Genomic DNA, 20,209 nt, shown 5'->3' on the forward strand with positions numbered 1-20,209 from the left:
AAATGACAGAAAAACATAAAAAAAGAACCAAACAAGACACAAAGCTATCAGAAAGCAGTATATACAATAAAATGGCAATAGGATATCCTCAAGTGTCAATAATTACACTAAATGTAAATGGCTTGAACTCAAAACTAAAGAGGCACAGAGTATCAGATTGGATCAAGAAGCAAAATCCAGCAGTATACTGCCTTCAAGAGACATATCTAAGCTACAAGGATAAAAATAGATTCAAAGTGAAAAGCTGGAAAACAATTTTCCAAGCAAATAATATCCAAAGAAAAGAAGGAGTAGCTATACTGATATCTGACAATGCTGGCTATAGACAACAAAGGTAAACAGAAACAAGGATGGACATTGCATAATAATAAAAGGGACAGTGTATCAAGAAGACATAACACTCCTTAATATATATGCACCAAACCAAGGAGCACCAAAATATATAACACAACTACTAACTGATCTAAAAGTGCAAACCAAAAAAAATATAATCATATTTGCAGACCTCAATACACCATTGATGGCTTTAGATCATTCATCCAAACAGAAAATCAATAAAGAAATATCAGCCTTAAATGAAGCACTAGAACAAATGGACATAATAGACATCTATAGGACATTTCATCCCCAATTGACAGAGTATACATTTTTCTCCAGTGTACATGAAACATTCTCAAGAATAGACCATATGCTGGGTCACAAAACCAACACCAACAAATTCAGAAAGATTAAAATGATACCAAGCATATTCTCTGACCATAAGGCTTTGAAACTAGAATTCAACTGCAAAAAAGAAGTAAACACACCCACAAAAATGTGGAAAATAAACAACATACTTCTAAAAAATGAATGAGTTAAAGAAGAAATAAAAGATCAAAAGATATATACAAAGAAATGAAAATGACAGCATGACATCAGAATCTCTGGGATGCAGCAAAAGCAGTAATAAGAGGGAAGTTCATATAATTAAATGCTTATATGAAAAAGCAAGAGAGAGTCCAACTAAACAAACTAACATCACATCTTAAGAAACTAGAAGAAGAACAAAGGCTACCCAAAACCAGCAGAAGAAAGGAAATAATAAAAATCAGAGCAGAAATATATAAAATAGAGAACATAAAAACTATAGAAAAAGTTAATACAACAAAGAGCTGGTTCTATGAAAAGATCAATAAAATTGACAAACCCCTGGCAAGACTCACTAAGGAAAAAAAAGAAAAGACTCATATAAACAAAATCCAAAATGATAAAGGAGAAACTACCACAGATATACAAAGATATACAAAGGATTATTACAGAATACTATGAAAAATTATATGCCACCAAATTCAACAATCTAGAAGAAATGGATAAACTCCTAGAACAATACAATCTTCCTAGACTGAGTCATGAAGAAGTAGAAAGCCTAAATAGACTGATAAGCAGGGAGGAAATAGAAACAATTATTAAAAACTTCCCCAAAAATAAAAGTCTTGAGCCAGGTGGATATACTAGTGAATTCTACCAAACATTCAAAGAAGAATCAGTTCCTGTTTTATTCAGTCTTCCAAAAAATTGAAGAAGAAGCAATACTTCCAAACACATTTTATGAGGCAACATAACCCTCGTACCAAAACCTGACAATGACAACACATAAAAAGAAAACTACAGACCAATATCTCTAATATATTGCTAAATATACAGAATACAGATGCTAAAATACTAAACAAAATACTAGCAAATTAAATACAAGAACACATCAAAAACATAATTCATCATGATCAAGTGGGATTCATCCCAGAAACACAAGGATGGTTCAACATATGTAAAATGATTAACAATTAATGTAATACACCATATCAACAAAACAAAAAACAAAAACCATATGATCCTATCAATGATGCAAAAAAGGCATTCGATAAAATACAACATCCTTTTATGTTTAAAACACTCAACAAGGCCCTGGCTGGTTGGCTCAGCTGTAGAGCGTTGGCCTAGCGTGTGGAGGACCCGGGTTCGATTCCCGGCCAGGGCACACAGGAGAAGCACCCATTTGCTTCTCCACCCCTCCACCGCGCTTTCCCTCTCTGTCTCTCTCTTCCCCTCCCGCAGCCAAGGCTCCATTGGAGCAAAGATGGCCCGGGCGCTAGGGATGGCTCTGTGGCCTCTGCCCCAGGCGCTAGAGTGGCTCTGGTCGCAACATGGCGACGCCCAGGATGGGCAGAGCATCGCCCCCTGGTGGGCAGAGCATCGCCCCTGGTGGGTGTGCCGGGTGGATCCCGGTCGGGCGCATGCGGGAGTCTTTCTGACTGTCTCTCCCTGTTTCCAGCTTCAGAAAAATGAAAAAAAAAGAAAAAAAAAGAAAAAATAAAACACTCAACAAGATGGGTATAGAAGAAAAATACTTCAACATAATAAAGGGCATTTACGACAAACCATCAGCTAACATCATACTAAATGGTAAAATACTAAAAGCTTCTTTCTTCTCTAAAATCCGGAACAAGACAAGGCTATCTACTCTCTCCACTCCTATTCAACATAATGCTGGAAATTTTAGTCAGAACAATCAGACAAGAGAAAGAAATAAAAGGCATTCATACAGGGAAAGAAGAAGTAAAGGTTTCACTTTTTGCAGATAACATAATCTTGTATATAGAAAAACCCTAAGACTCCACAGAAAAGCTATTAGAAATAATATATCAATACAGTAAGGTCGCAGGATACAAAATTAATATACAGAAGTGTATTACTTTCTTATATGCCAACAATGAAACCTCAGAAAAAGAACTAAAAAAAATTCCTTTTACAGTAGCAACAACAAAAATAAAATACCTAGAAATAAACATAACAAAGAACGTAAAGGACCTATATAATGAAAACTACAGAGCATTATTAAAGGAAATTGAAAAAGCCACAATGAAATGAAAAAATATTCCTTGTTTGTGGATAGGAAGAATAAATATAATTAAAATGGTCATACTACCCAAAGCAATATACAAATTTAATACAATTCCCATCAAAATTCCAATGTTATTTTTTAAAGAAATGGAACAAAAAATCTTCAGGTTTATATGGAACCATAAAAAACTTAAAATAACCAAAGTAATCCTAAGGAAAAAAAAGGCGCTGGAGGCATTACAATACCTGACCTCAAACTATACTACAAAGACACGATAATCAAAACAGCATGGTACTGGCAGAAAAATAGACACACAGATCAATGGAACAGAATAGAGAGCCCCAAAATAAAACCACATATATATGGTCAAATTATCTTTGATAAAGAAGCCAAAAACACACAATGGAGAAAAGAAAACCTCTTCAATAAATGGTGCTGGAAAAATTGGAGAGCCAAATGCAAAAGAATGAAACTTGACTACAGTTTATCTCCTTGCACAAAAATTAATTCAAAATGGATCAAAGAATTAAATATAAGATCTGAAACAATTACATAGAAAAAACATAGGTACTAAACTAATGGACCTTGGCCATAAAGAACATTTATGAATTTGACTCCAAAGCAGGGGAAGTAAAGGCAAAGGTAAATGAATGGGACTACATCAGACTAAGAAGCTTCTGCACAGCAAAAGAAACTGTAAACAAAAAAAAATAGGCAATCAACTAAATGGGAGATGATATTTTCAAACAACAGTTCAGATAAGGGACTAATATCCAAAATATATCATATAAAGAACTCACAAAACTCAGCAAGAAACAATCCAATAAAAAATGGGAAGAGGACATGAACAGATGCTTCTCCCAAGAAGAAATACAAATGGCCAACAGATATATGAAAAAATGCTTATCTTCACTAACTATTCAAGAAATGCAAATTAAAACTACAATGAAATACTCAGCAAAACAGGTAATAAGTTCTGAAAAGATTGTGGAGAAAAAGGAACCCCCATTCACTGTTGGGGGGAATGTAAATTAGTGCAACCATTATGGAAGAAAGTATGATGTTCCTCAAAAAATTAAGAATAGAACTACCATATAACCCAGCAATCTCTCTCCCCACAAAACTTGTAAACATGGATACATAAAGACACATGCAGCCCCATGTTCATTACAGCATTGTTCACAGTGGTCAAGTCATGGAAACAGTCAAAATGCCCTTCAATAGAGGATTGGATAAAGAAGATGTGGTACATATATACTATGGTATACTACTCATCCATAAGAAATGATGACATAGTATCATTAAGACAACATGGATGGACCTAAATAACATTATACTGAGTGAAATAAGTAAATCAGAGAAAGCTAAGAACTGTATGATTCCATACATAAGTGAGACACAAAATTGAGACTCATGGAATTAGACAGGGGTGCAGTGGTTACCAAGGGGAAGGGAGGGGTAAGGATGGATGGGTAGAAGGGGAGGGGCTTAAAGAGAAACAAAATATAGGATGACAGAAGATGATTTGACTTTGGGTGATGGGTATACAACATAATCGACTGTCCAAATGATGTGGAGATGTTTTCTCTAAATCTATGTACTCTGATTGACCAATATCACCATGTTAAATTTAATTGCCTAAATAAAAAAAAAGAGGAGAGAATTAAAATCAATAATCTAAACTTCTACCTCAAGAAACTAGGGGAAAAATAATAGGCCTGAAGAAAACAGAAGAAAAGTAATAAAATTGAGTGATAAATTCATTAAAATGAAAACAGGAAAAGGAAAGAGAAAATCAACAAAACCCAAAGGTAATTCTTTGAACATAATAATGAAATTTATAAACTTACAGCCAGGCTAAAGAGAAGGATCATAATTCCTGATCTGTAGACATAAAAGGATAATTTGAAATGCTATGAACTTGATGCAAAAACCTGATAATTTAAATTATATGGAATAATTCCTTGAAAGACACCGAGTACCAAAACTCACACAAAGAGAAGTAATATTTATTAAATAAATGTTCCAGTGATTAATAAAACCCACCACCTTTCCATTTTTTCACCATCCCCAAAGCACCAAGCCCAGGAAGTTTCACTGGTGAATTCTACCAAACATTTAAGACAGGGTTCCCCAGACTTTTTACACAGGGGGTCAGTTCACTGTCCCTCAGACCGTTGGAGGGCTGGACTATAAAAAAAACTATGAACAAATCCCTATGCACACAACACATATCTTATTTTAAAGTAAAAAAACAAAACGGGAACAAATACAATATTTAAAATAAAGAACAAGTAAATTTAAATCAACAAACTGACCAGTATTTCAATGGGAACTATGCTCCTCTCACTGACCACCAATGAAAGAGGTGCCCCTTCTGGAAGTGTGGCCAGGGCTGGATAAATGGCCTCAGGGGGCCGCATGCGGCCTGCGGGGCCATAGTTTAGGGACCCCTGATTTAAGAAATACCAGTTCTTTCCAATCATTTAAAAAAAAATGAGAAGAGCGTATACTTCCTAACTCAAGGCCAGCATTATCTTAAAAACAAACCAAACCAAAACAAAACCCCAGATATTTATAGTACAAGAAAGAAAACCTATAGGCTGACATCTCATAAGAACATAATGCAAAAATCATCAACAAAATAAAGGCAACTCAAATGCAACAATGTATAAAAATGACCATGCAGTATGACTATGTTGGTTTTATTACAGCTATGCAAAACAAAACAGGTTCAACATTGAAAGTTTATCAATATAATCAACTACATCAACAGACTGAAGTAGCAAGATCATATAGTTATTTTAATTGATGCAAATAAAGAACTTGACAAAATACAACACTCACTCATGATTTTTAAAAATCTCAACAAATTAGGAAAAGAGAAGAACTAATAAAGAATACCTACAAAAATACCTACAGGTAACATCATATGTAATAGAAACTGAATGTTTCTCCCTTAAGATCATGGACCAGGCAGGATATACCCTGTCATCTCTCCTATTTCACAACCTACTGGATGTCTTAGCAAGTAAAATAAGGCAAGAAAAGGAAAATAAAAGTTATATAGATTGGAAAGAAGAAAATAAAATGATCTTTCTTCACAGATGCCAAAATAAGTAAAAGCTTTTAACATTGATAAACTTTCAATGTTGAACCTGTTAATAACAAAACAAAAGATTTAATTAATAGTGGGCAAAATAACTGAAAGGACACATTAACAAAGAAGATATACGGATGGGAATTAAACATGTGAAAATATGCTTGTTATGTATCATTACTGAATTGCAAATTAAAACAAGATACCACTACCTATATATTTATATGACTAAAATTAAAAAAAACTGACAATACCAATTTCTCCCAAGTATGCATTACAACAGGGGCTCTCATTCATGGATAGTAGAAAGGTAAAATGGCAGTTATTTTGAAAGACAATTTCATGAATTCTTACAAACTAAACATTGTCTTACCATGTGATCCAGTAATTGTGCTCCTAGTATTTATTTACCCAACTTCTTTGAAAACTGATGTCCTCATAAAAAACCTGCATGTGAATGTTATAGCAACTTATTCATAAACACCAAAAACTGCAAACAGTGAAAATATCCTTTAATAGGTGAATGGATAATAAACTGTGCTTTATCTAAAGAATAGAATTTTTATTCAGCAGTTTTAAAAAATGAACTATCAAGCCACAAAGAGACATGGATGAATCTAAAGTGCTTTTTGCTAAGGGAAGTCTGTATGAAAAGGCTACATACTGTATGATTCATGGAAAGAACAAAACTATAATGGTAGTAAAAACAAAAGTCATTACCTACCCATCAAAACTTAGGCTAAATAGTTGACTCTAAATAAAATAAAATTTGTGTATGTTTTGAAACATAGCATGATGTTCCATTTGTGCCACAATGAATTCATTTTACTGCAGAAATACACTTTTTCAAATAATGTTCAATACTTTTGCTTCTGTAAATGTTGATATCAACATTTAAATGGGAAAAGCAGGCAACATTTGCTTGCTTTCAAGCCTTCTCAGAGGATGATATTCATTTGGTTATTTGCCACACATTAGAGTCTGATTTTCAGCTTGATAGGGTTTGATTTGGCCTTCCAGGAAAGGATGTATACCAAACAAGTGCGCATATTACTTTATAATAAAACTATAAACATAAGCTCTCAAGCTGGTATGGCCAGAGCATCCCCCCTTATTAACAGAAAAACAATGGGATCTTATACAAGGTACCAAGCTTCCTAAAATTCCTCATCTGAAAATGAGGTCATTGCAGAGTTGCTATGAGCATTAGCAATAATAACTGTAAAGTGCCTAGCACAGTACCTTCCAAGTAGTGCTTACTCATTACATGGTACCTATTATAAAATAGATTATAATCTGAATTTGCAATTCACATTTGAAGAATGTGAAATTAGAGCAAAATGAGTGAGTTGAGTGATTCTTATGCCAATCACAGCCTGTTGCAATTACATTTCAGTACCAGAGTCCTGCTTCCAACCTGTTGCCTCAGGAGTTTGAGCCCAAGAACAAGGGAAACTTTCCCTATGGTTAGAAGTTAGATAGGTGATATTGTCTCTAGCTACTCTTTTTATTTGCTAGAATCTAAATTAAAGAGCATTTATTCAGGCAATATTTCTTCAAAAATAGTATGTATTAAATCCATTTGCTAAATAACAGTTATATTCAACCTACTATCCTGAACATTTTTCCCTGGAACTTGGGGACTTTAGATAATACCTTGGCTTGCTCTCATATATAGCTAGTGGTAGTCATCATGGGGATTCTATTACACTAAATTTCACCATCTATTTCCCATTTTTTAGACAGGGGTGCATTTCACTGTACTCACAACATACCTACAAATAGATATGAATTTCCCTAAAGATCATGGAAGGTAAAAGCTGTAAGAAAGTTGAATTTTATTTTTGAGTTTGAATTTCTTAGGAATAAGAGTGGTGGTCTGGACTTATAACTTTCTTACATCAATAAGATATGGTAACAAAACTTGACAAGTTTAAGAATACACTCAATATGCTGGCTTCCACAGCACATGTACTAAACATACAATCAATGTCTATCATCAGTTACTTAGTCTTCAATCAGTAAGTCAACAAATATTTATTGGGAATTCAATGGATTTTCAATGTGCCAGATACTGCGCCGAAAGCTAGAACACATACGTGATCTTTGTTCTTATGGAAATCAGTCAAATATGTAGAGGTTCTCTGTAAGCCTTATGGAAGAAATTTCAATAGTTCCTCATCCTCTATAAATTTCAGTGTCATGCTATACTCATAATAACTGCAAGATATTTTCAACCTCAGTGAGTCAGAACTCTTGGAATGAATTATTCTGCATAGGTTTACCTAGAAGTTACCTAAGCATCGTTATTGTTCACATAATTTAGATAGAGATAATCCTAGAAACGTTGTAGGTATTTTACTGATTCTTTGTGGAAGAATGTATTGAATATAACTTCTTCTAGATTATTCAATTACCATTAGTAATTATATGTATTATAGTACACAGGGCAGTTATAGTTCATTAAATTAAAGGGGGATTTGACCATGCAGGAAAATAATAGTAGAGACAACTCTGGAAGTTACTTTCCTCCCTTGCCCCAGAGTGTGCTGCTGTTTCTGCTGTTTGTTTAGTAACTTTCCTGAACTAATTCTCTAATGTCGATCTTCTTTGTTGTGTACTGACACTGAACCCTCTACTCATTCAGCTTCGTGGTTAGCAAATGACTGCACTGAGATTTCCCCGAATCATTAAGTCTCTCTGCCACTGCCAAAGGGTACTATGTACGTGTTGGAGAGCGCCTTTAACACACTAGCAGTTTACATATCTTCCTTAGTCTTTATTTTCTGCTTGTGCAGAGTCTCAAGGTCAGCCAGAAGTAAGAGAAGGGATTAAGGATGTCTCAAGTGTTCCTGGGTATTATGTACATGTGGTTTTCTTTTAGGTCCCTAGAACAAATTAGTCAAAAATGTTCAAAACCCCCAGTGGACTTATTCTCTAGCTTTTCCATTTAAAGATTTTGGTTTGCCTCTTGCTTACCACACTGTTATCTCTACCTCAGGTATCTGGAATTTTAAGCAATTCTGCTCATCGTTGTTGTTTTTTGAAAATTCCCCAAAGTAACCAACTGTCCCCAGTGAGAAAATGGAGTCATGTCAAATAATGACAAGGCTTTTGATTATTTTTCTCGAGAGAATGGCCTTAAGAGGAAATAAATGATACTTTCTGTGAATAGAGCTTTTTGAAAAGCTCAGATCCATTTTACCCTCTGTAGTGGTTACTTGATTGCTAGTTTTCTTGGCTACCTTGATGATGAGTCCATTGAATTTCAAGGCTACTGTAGAGATGAAGAAAGTGGGGTGGGAAAAGGCAAGTTAAAATGCTACAAAACTCACCAAGATTCTGCCATTTCTCTTGAATTAAGCACTTTGGATTCTTTAAGCTTTTGGTTAATTTCCACGGTTGTGAAAAAGTTGAATTTGAAAATATTTACCAGTGTTCTTACTGATTTTATGAAAGAGGAAATTTTTAGAGGTCCTTACTGCTGTTCTGGAAGTGCTTTTCTTCAGGGCTACTGTTTTTTCTAGCTTGTTTTTCATCTTGCTATTAAAATTTCTGTGATCCCTTAAGCAGATATAAAACCATCTCTTCATCACAAATGGTCTTTTTAACTATAATTTACCACTTTTAATATTAAAATTTAAAAAAACATGCTAAAATTACAGATAATGCATGTAAAGATTTACCATTAACGAGTGCCATAGGGACTATGTGATATCTTTGGTCTGTCAGGGTCTAGTCTAGCTCAAGATTCAGAAAATTATGGCCTGAAGGCCAAATCAGGCCCACCACTTGTGAGTGTATTGGTTTTAAAGGCAAAGTCATATGTTTAATTTACAATGGCCGTATAGCTGTGCTAAAAGAATGTAGTATATATTGACAGATTAGGCACTAATCCTAGTTCACAGGAAAGCACTGGTTTAAAAATTAAAAGTTTATTTCATCACAGCAGAATTTGAAACCAAATTTTACTTAACAGTGTGGTTCATTTGGTAGCCAAGAAAAAGGAAGTTATTTACTGATAGTGACTCAATTAAATTGTTATATTTGATTACAACAGCCAAGAATTGTGTTCAGAGAAGATAAAATTGTTTAATATCATAAACCTTTCTGCAAAAAACATTTGCTTGAAGGGTTGATAGTGGGAAAAATATCAATAGTCAATTTTTTAAAAAGACATGATTTGAGTAGTTTCCTTTGACTCCTTTGGAGATGACAAATGCAACTGATACTGTCTAGTTGTTTATGAAGGGAGCTACTGAGTTTGAGAAATTACCCTCCTCTATAGTCTGTCTACATGACACAACTACCTGTGAAAATATATTCAAAAAAGTTGAGAAAACACTAATTCAGCACAATCTGAAGTGGAATCTGCTAAGATGTATTACAATTGATAGTGGTAAAAATACATGTGGAGAAAAATGATACATAAGATAATAGAATGAAAAATAATAGATAAGAATAGGTAAAATTTTTGCTTAGACAAATTTATAAAACTTGTGAAATGCAAGGTATGTAAAGACTGTTTATTCATTGTATCATTTATTAGCATATAATTTTGTAGATAATAACTGAATTTATCATAAATTATTTAGTCATTAGTGTCAAAGGGGAACTTCATTTGCTCTTGTAAACGTCACCATTGCTTGTTCTGTGAATTTTGTCAGAAATAGGAATTGCATATCCTGATTTGCCCTACCACAAAGCAGTTCAAGATTTTAGCAGTATTTAAGATTTCTTGTAATTTTTTTTACTAAAATTCTTCTGAATGAAAAATTTCATCAATCACTATTGAATACTAAGTTGCTTTAAAACTTGCATTCACTGAAGAATTCATCATTTTTCTTAACAAAAACATAAAATTAAAAAAAACAGAGCTTATATGTAAAATGTATGCTATGATAAAGTCATTACAATGACAGTTAATATTCTTTCAATCACATGTCTGGCTTTTTTATACATTTTTTTTACGATTTCAAGTTAAAACAAAATGAGATCGTTATTTCTACATAAATTTACAATGGGCATATTTTCTAATTCAGTTCCAGCAGTTTTATTTTGGGGGGTGAGGGGACCTTGATGCAAATGCAAAGGAAATTTTTATATTTTTAAGTTCATTTAACTGCTATTGAGGGGTATCCACCTAACCTTAAATTGCAAGTGATTAATCTGCTATATAATGACATGCTAAAAGCAACTATTGAGAGAAGAGTCTAACAGAATTCTATAAATGCCTTCTAACTGATGAGTATGCTCAATTAGAATCATATACTTAGGGCATACTATCAATATTTGGAAGTACCTGTCTGTGTGAAATAAAAACATTTTTAAAGATGATATATATTAAATCTCATTAGGGTCAGCATTAACATATGAACCGTTGCAATTGATTTTGATAATAGAGAACATTAAATTTAAATGCCAATTAAGAAAAATTCTTTTAAAATTATTTCCTTTTCATTAGTAGATCTGTAATATAAAAATTATGCTTATTATTCTTGCATTTTGAAGACTTTCAATAAAAAATTTTGAGCATTTTTCTTTCTTTTGCTATACAATGACCTACATGCAATCAGTTTTGCCTCTTGGTTTGCAAAGCTTCCACATTTTTACAATCTGGCCCTTCACTAAAAATAGGAAAGGTAAATGCACTGTCAGTTCTGGTTTAGATAGTTAAGTTGACCCTTATCACATCAGATGTCTGGAAATAATAGATAAAAATAGGTAAAATTATTTTAGGATAATTTTGTAAAAGCAATAATTCTCATTTTAAACTATTACTGAAATTTTTGAGTTTAGATTAAAAGGTTGTTGAAGAACTTATACAAGTAGATGTGAATAAAGAGTGCCCACATGCAGACTCTTCAATGACATAATGTCAATTATGAGACTATAAATATTTATATTTATATTAAGTATCTGTATAATTTTATACCGATGCTAATGTATTCTGGATAATGTATTCTGATTTATAAAAGCCAGAAGCCCTTAGCTGAAAACCCTAGACAACGCACTATCTTCCATTTGGTCTACAAGAGCAGTAAGAAATACCTGCATGTACTTATACCTTCTGGATGACTAGTGGTTATCCATGGGGTGGTATTGTATCTGCTGCAAGACATAGCAAGAAAGTGCAACTCAAAACTCACCTATCAGCCTGCACAATGGTAAAGGAGAAATTTAAGTGAGACAGAAAAATTTTATTGCTAAAAGGTGCGTGTGTGTGGTGATTTTTATTTTTAAATTTTTTTTAAATTGAATTTATTGGGGTGGCATTAGTTAAGATATTTATACAGGTTTCAGGTGCCCAGTTCTACAACACATCTCTGTAGACTGTAATTTATAGAAAAGTTCCCAGAAAGTTTGGAGAATCATATTTATATTCTTATTCTCTCTCTTTCTTCTGTTTCTCTTCCCTCCCCTTCCCTCCCCTCCCCTCCTCTCCCCTCCTCTTCCCTTCCCTTCCCTCCTCTCCTCTCCCCTTCTCTTCCTTTCTTTTCTCTTGTCTTTTTCTCCTCTCCCTCCCTGTCCTCTTTCCTCTCTCTTATAAGTGGCTACAACTAAGTAAACAATATTGGAAAAGCAAAAAATGACTTCTAAAAGTTTCTTCTGAAGTAGTAGTGGTAAGAGATGAGTCATTCAGATGGTTTCTTAAAGTGAAAGGTTTCAGCTGCAAGAAATTCAGATATGAATGTCACCTGTATAGACACACAAAAGACCAGTCAAGGAGTTATGTGTTACAGAAAGCTAATTTTAAATTAAAGGTGAACAAAACAGTATGAACATTCTACTTTATTTTTCTTTTATTCTGATTCATCATTAATTTAAAAACCTAAAACATAGGAAACGTCTCGGAAAGCATGCTTACGACCCTCCTGCCTTATTAATGCTGCCTCACCCTGAGACTCCTGTCTCCCACTAAAAAGCCTGATTCTTACCTTTCATCCCTAAAAACTGCCCTGCTTTAATCACTCCTTCTTGTTAAAGAATGCTAACCATAACCTTTTCCTTCCCACCAGAGACCCCTAATTGTAACTTTTCACCTTTAATTAAGGCATGCCACTTTTTTAAAATAGCCATCATGTAACACATAGAGCAGGAGGGCTCCATGTCATGAGTGATCCCAAGTGGCCTCCATCTCCATTATCTCCATTGCTTCTTGACAGGTCACTGGTGCTAAGTAAAATGTTATAATACTCAGGATGCCTTTATTCAACAGGCTTCCTTCCAGTGATGGCTTCCAGATGTGAGGAAATTTTAAAAGTCTACAGCCCTCAAAACATCATTAGGTCCTTCCAATGTTTCCAGAAATCTGTAATCACCAGCACACTAATCATTTGTCTCCATTTTGACATTCAGCCACAGGTATTTCGGAAAATTAAAGAATGTGGATAAGAAGATGTCACAAATAACTTCCTATTTCTAGGGGTAAAAAAATCTAATAGTATTCACTTACCCTGGAATTATTTTTATTTTCTCTGCACAGTTTATAGCCTTTCAATTTGACGCTCCTCCCTCTCTCCTTCCCACATATGCAGATACACACACACACATACACACACACACACACACACACACACACACATGTACACTCACAGTAACATTTTGCTGATGCTAGTTTTTCAGTCCTAAGTTTTTGGAGCGAGTTATTGCAGTAATTGCCCAGGCCACGCCTCTTACCCCACTGCATAAGGAAGATGTTTTTGTCATGCTAGTCTCTGACCCAGGCTTAATCCCATAAAACCTTAAAAAGGGTATTAATATAATGAGGAATGAGCAGTCTCATTGATCTGCTAGTTTTCAGATTTTTCAAATTTCTACTTCCCACCTCCATATCCCAACACAAAGTAAAAGAAAGCCCTTTACTTGTAATTTGCATTTGTTTCGGTAATATGTTTTGGGGCAAACGTATCAGAGTAACTGATTAACTTGTTCAGTTCCTAGTCCGTGAAACAGGGAGACTGACTGTAACCTTACCTGTGCATAGAAGGAAAATATTTTTCATTTAGGTCAACCTCTATGTTCACTATGTCATTTGATATTTAGAAGGGTTAGGTGATGCTGGAAAAAGTATCTAAAAATACAACCTCATTCTCTAGAGATTGGATGAGGAAATTGTTCCCAATTAGATGTGAGTCTTGCCCTAAGCCCCAGGCTCTTCTGCCCAAGGCACAGACTCCAGCCTTTATTAAAGGTACCTGCTGCTTGAGGTCATGCCTCATTTGTCCTCACATTGTAGAAAATCCCAAATGCAATATCCAGAAAATATAAAAGGATTTAAATGAGGGCCCATCTGGGGAATGGGTGAGGAAAAGGAAAGTTTCCTTCCTTTCTTCCTTTCTCTCTCTCTCTCTCTCTCTTTCTTTTTTCTCATTGATCTTCTATCTGGTAACAATTTAAATTATGAGATGCCTACATGCATGTTTTCAGAGAATATATCCTGCAAAAAAGCTGTCAGCTTATACACATCAGAAATAAAGCAAAACTTAGCAGAGATGCTCAAATGTGAACTCAAATGTGGGTTTATCTATTAGAACCATCCTGTTCTTGCCTTCACCTGGGTTGGGGCCACTCTGACCTTGGGTCTAACTTCTAAGCAAGAGGGTGGAAAAAATTCTCTGCAGAGATTTTAAATTGTAAACATTGAAAACAGAGGCCATGGATTTGATGGAATCCATCTGTAAAGCAGCATTTAAAGGCAAACAGAACACTATTCACAACTCATTTGGTTTACCTTAGAACACAGTTTACGTTCTCTTATGTAGACTGAAAAAAATATTGCACTGATTACAATGATATCTTGAATTTTGATATCTTAAAAATACCATTTATAGATTTAAAAAAATCACACCTACTATCTTTACTATTAAAATTTATAATTCCACCATGGCTTCCAAAAGACTTGACATATGCCAAAGAATCAGGAGACAGGAACCAGAAGGAAAATGGAAGATATAATTCACTGGGACTGGCTTGTCGTAAAACACATAGGGCTCCGGCCACCCAACTGTTTTTTCTTTCAGTGAACATCAGCCAAACTCATCTTAACACATAGACATGTGTACAGGTTTCTGAGCACACCATAAAGAGTTTTCTGGGCATGGAGTTGCAAGGTGTATTTTTCCTTCCTCTGTCTTCCTACCTCCCTAGGAGTGTTTTGTTTCAAGAGGGAAAAAGATCCCCATTGTGACACTGGAGTGACAAGTTTAGTACTGAAAGCTTCCTGTCCTAAGCAAACCGGAATAGCCAGTCACCCTGGCTGCCTCACAATGGGAGTCCTATTCCCCTCCTTACCTAAGGTTTTCCCACATGGCAACCCAGAGGGCATGGTGCTTTAGAGACAGCCATTCTGCTGCCAATGTGTGTCACATCCCATGAGATTGCATGGGAGGTTTTCTCCCAGTTTACCCAGTAAAGGAGTCTCAGTAAGGATATCTGGTCAAGCTGGAGGGAGGGGAGGTGCAGAGCCTAGTGCACACTTCCCTTTCTAACTTCAAAGGAAGGGCTCACCGAGGGCTCACTGATGGGGAATGGGGACCGTGCTCTCTGCCTTCCTGAGATTCTTTGTGGGTGCTTGGTCCTAAAGTTTCCCAGAGCTCCCAGGAACCCTTGCCACCTGCTCATGCACAGGTTCCTTAAGAGAATGCACTGTAAAACTTAGCCTTGTTTTTAAACTTTAAGTTTTCCTCCAAGGTAAAAATAATGCCTTGTAATGAGTAAATGGCAACCAGGTGAAACCCAGAAAAATAAAGTCAAAATGTGGCCACAAAGGCTCATATTCTGAAATTGGACTATAGCACATGTGTAGGTATATAGGGATGTATGAAGAGGGTGGGGCAAAAGTAAGTTTACAGAACATTTTCCACAATACAATAGTTAATAACACAAGAATAAGCTGTTTCATGTACTCACAACTGTAAACCTACATTTTCCCTGCCCTGTCTCTGTGCGTAAGATTTAGAGGGGGGGGGGGGTGGGAGGGAAAGAGAAAAGGATGAGGATAGAGTGGGAAACACCAATTATACAGCTGCCCTCACATTTCCAAATATTCAGTGATTTTTTTTTTCTTAATTCACAAAAGGTGGTGGTCAGAATAGACAATAAATGAGTATTTTCTGGTTAAGTATGGACGGAATAGCCTTGTCACTATATTCCAAGTCATTGGAGATAAGGCAGCTGTAGCCTTCAAGATACAAAATCCTCATTAGCACAAAAGGCATCCTGAAACTAAGGGTTTTTCCTCTAGTTTTGGTGGGATAGATTACGACCTTCAGGAAATTGTTACATTAGTTTTTTCCAAAGTTTGAACCAACTGAAACTCTTGAACACTAGGACACATTCTTCCTTTTTTCTCCAACCCTCAGCCAAGGGCCTTGTTATTCACTCTATGCTAAGACTTTATGAAACTTGTTATTTTTATTTAGCTCAGTTCTGGGGCAAATAATATATTTTTCTGCATCCAGGCCAGAAAACTCTCTCCTAAGAACTTACAAGCCGCCTATGGAGTTTTAAGTAGGTTTCAAATAGAATAGACACAAGCCAGGATTTGCTAACACATCCAAAAATGAGGCCTGTAAAAGAAAAAAAAATAATAGGTGCCTTTTGAACTTCCTAATAGATATTGTGAACAGTGGAGGAGCTCATCCATTGATCCATTAGTAGATCATTTTCAAGAATAATTTGAGTCAATTCTGTAAATTGGAGAAAATACTGACCCGTTACTAAAGCCTACCCTACCTTCTTAATAGAGGCGATTCTGCATGGCTTATTCTTTCTCTCGTCAGGTGCCACCACTGGAAACTGAAGGCACATTGTCCTTCATTTATATTTCCCATTCAGTGGTATGATTCATACAGGATAAATTGCTGTGGTCATCACAGAATAAAAGTTCTCTTTAGAATAGTTCCACACAGCGTAGAGGAAAGAGCCTGCCTTTCTCAGCTGGGACATGTTCAAGCATGTGCTCTCAAGACGGGCTTTCTGCATATGAAAGCAGCCCGGAGGAAGGTGGTCAGCAGCAAAGACAGCTGGAGGCTTTATTCACATGCTGCTCTGCACATCCACAAGTGTACTGGCTGGAAAAGCTGTTCTCACCCAGCACGCTGGAGCTATCCACTTTCAAAGGGGGAAGGTCGTTCAACTTTCAATGCCTCTTGGATGATCCCAAGTAAAAGTACCATGTGTTGCTTATGCAATAAGAAGCCTACCTTATGACCCGTAAACCAAACCCATCTTCATCCCAAACATGTCCTACTGAGGCCCCTCTTAGATGACCCCACCATGTTTCTTGCCAGGCTACATAGAAAGCCTCTTCACCTGAAAAAACGTCTGTCTGTGGCCAGGATGTGGCTTTTCTCCTTTTGTCCTGAATGACCTGGATGGTGCCCTGTGGCTACCTTTTCCTCCAATAGCATCAGCCTTTATGTTATAATCCTTGTTTCCAAGTCCTAAGACTGCTAATGCTGCACATTCTCAAAGATGATTTATTAATCTCTTTAGGAAGGTATAATTCTGCAAGGATCATGTCATTTGCAAGACATACGGCAGGAGGGAGCTTTAGTTAAGGGATGGTGAACGGAATTGCACCGGGTTTTGCTTTGGCAAGGACACCAGATGGATGCCTTTATGATGAAGTGGGTCTTCTCCAGCCTTTTCTTTTACAAAGGTCTCCAACAGGTGTTTCCTCTAAGGCATATCTGTTTTCCATAACATCAGAATGAAAAAAGAAATGAATGAAGAATGAAGAAAGCTGTCTGTGACAGTTTGTGTACATAGATCATGCTTTTATTATGATAGAAAAGTGCATAGTGAATGATTTGCTATTCTGAGTCAAGTGAAAATGTGCTCGGGAGAAGATTATCTTCCATGTGCCAAAAGGACATTTAATTTTCAGATTTAAGACCCTTCATTTATTATGAGTGGGGTGGGGGCAGGGGGAGGAGAAGAAGAAGTGGGGAAAAGCTGAAGAAAGTGACCAGAAGAAAAGTAGTGGTGGTTGTAAATTTGAGTGCTTAGGGCAGTGTGCACGAAGCCACCTCCCTAAAGGTAAGTTGGTCCATTATATCAACATCTGAGGGAAGATGTCTAGGAAACTACACATGGAGAGAAAAGAAGGTTCTATGAATAACACAGTCAGTTTTTCAATTCTGATAAGAATCAAAACCAGACTTGGCCCTTAGCAAGCCTGGCATGAAGCCATCACCACGGTCCTGTCCAGCACCATTAAGAGAGCCAGTATGGCTCTTAGGATTCTGGGTCGAGGCTCATGACTGAGGGATATTTAAACATGAAAAGACATGTTAATTTAAATAAACAAGGTAACCCATTTTGGTCAAGCTGACCTTGAGGTTTGCATTACCCCATCTTCTGGCTAGGTAAGTGACTAGAATCCACTAACGTTATAAGTAGGTCTTGATGGGAGAGAAAAATAAGGATTGCATATAGTCTTTGGCTTATCTCATTAGTAATTAGCCTCTCTACTTTTCCAAACCTTTTTCCAGTGCCCCAGTTCCCTACCCTAGTTTCTCAGCCTGGGTCTTCTCTTTCTCCCAATGCTTGAGATCTGACACTTCATTCTCAGTTTAAGTAAGTCCTTTTGTCTGAAAAAAAATTATGATTTAAGATGACAATTTAGAAACTAACCTGGTTAAAAGAGAAAAAAAAATTGCTTGTCATTATGCTGGTGTCTAAGACTTTGGGCTAAATGTTGAATAACAAGCTATATTAATTCACAGGGAAAACCCCCAGCCCTCAGCACAGAGAGTGATAGTTGTGTTGTTCCTAGGGTGTAGAGTATAATCTCACAGGAGAATGGTGCCATCAGCTATTGATTACCTGGGCTGAACCCATAGTGTGAGACAGTGTAGTGCGTCCCAAAAGAGGTTTCAAGGGATGGTAAAAAATATTTTTAAATAAATAAAGTAAATATGAAAGTAAATGTTAAAAATTTTGTGGTGAAACAAGTGTGTGAAACACTGATTGTACAAATTTTAAAGGATTTTATTTGTGCAAGGCTTTTCAGAACCTTCTCATGCTCAAGGGTAGTATGAATATCAAAGAGGTGATACTTTTCTCAAAATGCATTGGACTACATTTAAAAAACAGTTCCTTCAAGCTTCTCCAGAAACTGATATTTCGTGGAATATGTTTTTTAGAGAAGGTATTTGTGTTAAGATAGGATGGCTTATGCTGTGGAGGAATCATGAAATCCCAGTGGCCTTAGCACAAGTGTGTATTTCTTGTTCGTGTTACATGTCCAGCACAGGTCAAGGAGGCCAGGGCCCTCTCCTTCACATAGTCTTTCGTGTACTCAGGCTGGTCATCTCCACGGCAGTTTAGAAGAGAGCATGGCTTTCACTATGTCAGTCATTACTTCTCACTTCTCACTGGCCAAAACAAGTCATGTGGCCCCACCCAACTGCCTATATGCTAAGGAAGGTAAGAATTGGATATTGTGAGGCCCAGTAACCTCAACCATAGCATTATATTCAAATGCCAGCTTTATAATTGTTAGCTCTTTGACTTTTATCCATAAAGTAAGGGGTTTTCTATAAAGTCTCGGGAAGAAACAGAAATGTTCAAATATTTCAATTGCTTCCCATGTTCCTCATCCCCCTTAAAGTTAGCAGGAGACATGTGGCTAGTTCTGGCCAACAAAATGTGAGCAGCAATGATATGTACCACTTTGGGCCAAGGTACAAGAGCCTGGGCTTGATCCTCCCATTTCTTTCTCTTCCCTTGCCTTAATGACTGAGGATGATCTAAGTTCCACATATGTAGCCTTAAGATGGTAAGGTCCCCATCCTCCTAAGACTCTGAGTGGCTGTGTGGAGCAGAGACAAGTTCACCTGAATGAGTACACACTGTGAGTGAAAAACAACCTGTGTGTGTGAAGCCCCTGGGAGTTTGATGTTGTTTCTGCAGACTACACTTAGATTGTCTTGACTCAAATACATCCTTTTGAACCCTAAATTTTCTGTGACTTTAAAAGAGTTTCCTTTATTCCCTATTAAACACATATACATTCATTAGGAGGTAAGTGAGATTTTTCAAGATCATCTAACATTTTTTGGTGATTGAATACATTATATGATAAACATTGTGCCCAACTGCAGTGTGGAGTGATCATGCGGAGGGCTTTGTCAAAATTTAGATCAAGATTAGAGTAGAATCTAGTCAAATGCAGGTCAGTGGTGGAAGTCATTAATAATGCAAAATGCATTTAATCAGTA

The 20,209-nt window shown here is 36.1% G+C and overlaps 1 protein-coding gene across 1 annotated transcript in view; it reads left to right on the forward strand.

Moving 5' to 3' along the window:
• Positions 1–20,209, forward strand: part of KCNU1 (potassium calcium-activated channel subfamily U member 1) — a 141,643-nt gene that overhangs the window by 91,222 nt on the left and 30,212 nt on the right. The gene's annotated exons all lie outside the window — the stretch shown is intronic.

Source organism: Saccopteryx bilineata, chromosome 6 (genome assembly GCF_036850765.1).
Source record: "Saccopteryx bilineata isolate mSacBil1 chromosome 6, mSacBil1_pri_phased_curated, whole genome shotgun sequence".
NCBI lineage: Eukaryota > Metazoa > Chordata > Mammalia > Chiroptera > Emballonuridae > Saccopteryx > Saccopteryx bilineata.